The sequence below is a fragment of the Rhineura floridana genome, chromosome 16, assembly GCF_030035675.1.
Source record: "Rhineura floridana isolate rRhiFlo1 chromosome 16, rRhiFlo1.hap2, whole genome shotgun sequence".
In the NCBI taxonomy this organism is placed as follows: domain Eukaryota; kingdom Metazoa; phylum Chordata; class Lepidosauria; order Squamata; family Rhineuridae; genus Rhineura; species Rhineura floridana.
Window position 1 is genome coordinate 22200747 of NC_084495.1, and position 2352 is coordinate 22203098.

A 2352-nucleotide genomic window follows, 5' to 3' on the forward strand; every position below is an offset into this window, starting at 1 on the left:
GGTAAACCTCCTCTGAATACCGCTTACCACGGAAACCATATTCATAGGGTCGCCATAGGTTGGAATCAACTTGAAAGCAGTCCATTTACATTTTGGAGGGGAACTCTCAGTGTTTTATAACTCTGGGAGGCCTTTCTTGCACATTCTGGTGAATGCTGGTATGGCAGGGCCCGGATGCACAGGGTGGGTCACCACCCAGGGCTTGCCTAGCAAAGAGGGATGGATTTATCCACATTCTTGACTGGGGGCCCATACTCATGGTTGTTGACATGCCCAGGGGTCTGGGGGGGATGCTCCCCCATAAGAGGTAGATTGAGCCTCACCTGCCCAAACAGGTTTAATTCAGTTAATTTGGTTGATTTGGTCTGCAGGTTCTCCAAAATTTATCGTTATATTTTATAAATATAACATTTTCCCAATCTTTGTGTCTTGAGTCTTCCTTGATGGTGTGCAGGCAGAACCACACACAATGGTATTCATTTAATACACTAAGGATGCCACTCAACCAACATTAATAAGGAAAGAAAAAAGGCTAACCTCTTCCTCTGTGTCCATTCTCCTCTGCTTTCATTATTTCCTGCTGGTCAGCATAGGACAAGCAGGGTTAATGGTTTTATTCCTCTAGCTAATGGAGATGTTGCTGCCTGTATGCAAAAGCACGCCTCTCCTTTGGCAGCCTACCAATAAATAAAGAGGAAAACATCCATTATTGATACGCTGTCTCATTCCAAATTAAAAGTAAATGTGCAAAAATGTGTAGAGGTCCCTGCCAATTTGGAGTCTCTGTTCATTCCCTTGTGACCTGAAAAGACAGTGAGCACAAAATTGCTCTGACTCAGTAGAATGAATAGAATGAAAGGGGGGGAGAGAGATCTGGGGGCCTAACTTTTAAATCCAAACCTGATCCACAACATTTCTAGTTCAAAAATAATGAATAGCTTGAATTGGTTACTGGCTACTGGATACTGGCTATTTTTGGAAAGCGAATGAGTTTTGCTAAGGAGCTACCACTTTCTTCTCTTTTCCCATTCTCCTTCCTCTCCTTCCCTTCTATATTGACTTTTTGATGAAAGAAAGTCTTCTATCCCAAGAGTATTCAATCTTAAGCTAGCGTAGCCTTTCCCAGCTTGGACTTTGTCTTGGACTTTGACTCCCATGAACTCCACCAGCATGGCTACTTGTCAGAGATGATGAGAGTTGCAGTCCAAAACATTTAGAGTGCACTAGGTTGTGGAAGGCTGGCCGAACGTATCACTTTCTTCATCATAACATATCCCAGGGTGGTGAACCTGTGGTCCTCTAGATGTTGCTGAACTACAACTCCCATAAAGCTTGACCATGAACCAGGCTGGCTAGGTCTGATGGGAATTGGAGTCCAAGAACATCTGGAGGGCCCCTGGTTCCCCTTTCTTGCTCTATCCAAATCAGGGTTGGCATCTCAGATTGGTATCTTCAGGCAGCTGACAAGTCCCTAGCAGGGCCCACTGCTAACACTTGACCTACTTGCTCTTTACCATCATCCTTGCTCACCTAGTTGAGAGGTTGGGTGGGGGAGCATGATGAGGTGAACAGGGATGATGGTAAAGAGCATCACCTCAACTGTTCTCATCCTCTGGGCTCTGGAGAGGATCAAGCCCAGTGGCTGATGTTGTACATTGCCAATGGTTTGTTTGCTCCCTACTGTTAGATATTGCAGTGGTGGGGAACTTCAGGCCCTAGTGGGAGGAGCTGAATGTGACCCTCCATGCCTGTCATAGCTCTTGCTATTCTCATCATGCCCCATTTCTCACTGGCCATCCTAAGTCTTTTCACCTCACGTCCTTAACCTCTGATAATGCCTTTTGCTTGACAGGACACAAGATAGAGAGGGGGATGAGAGTGTGTAGAAACTAGGAATGGGAGAGAATTTTGATTCAGTTCACATTCTAAGCCAAATCTATCAATTTTGCACTTTTCAAAACAATATGAAAACTGAAACACAACTATCCTTTGAACTTTGCACTTATTCAAATTTGGTGAAGCAGTTCTCCAACTGAACAGTGTTTACAAAGATGCATACGTTAGGGGAAAGTGTGCATAAAAATGAACATACAAATGAAAATAACATACAAAAAGGCATTATATGATGAGAAACAGCTTGTGAACATTAGTCAAAGCTGTCTACAAAAATGTGTTCATTAGGAGAAATTTGCACTAAAATGCTGGAGAATTTTCATGAGGATTCTTTTTCTTAAAAAATGGCAAATTGCTGCAGAAATGTGGAGAACTGAATTTAAGATTTGAATAAAAGAGAAACTGAGAGAACTGAAATTGACAGATCTTTCCATCCCTAGTTGTAACTTACTTATGGTG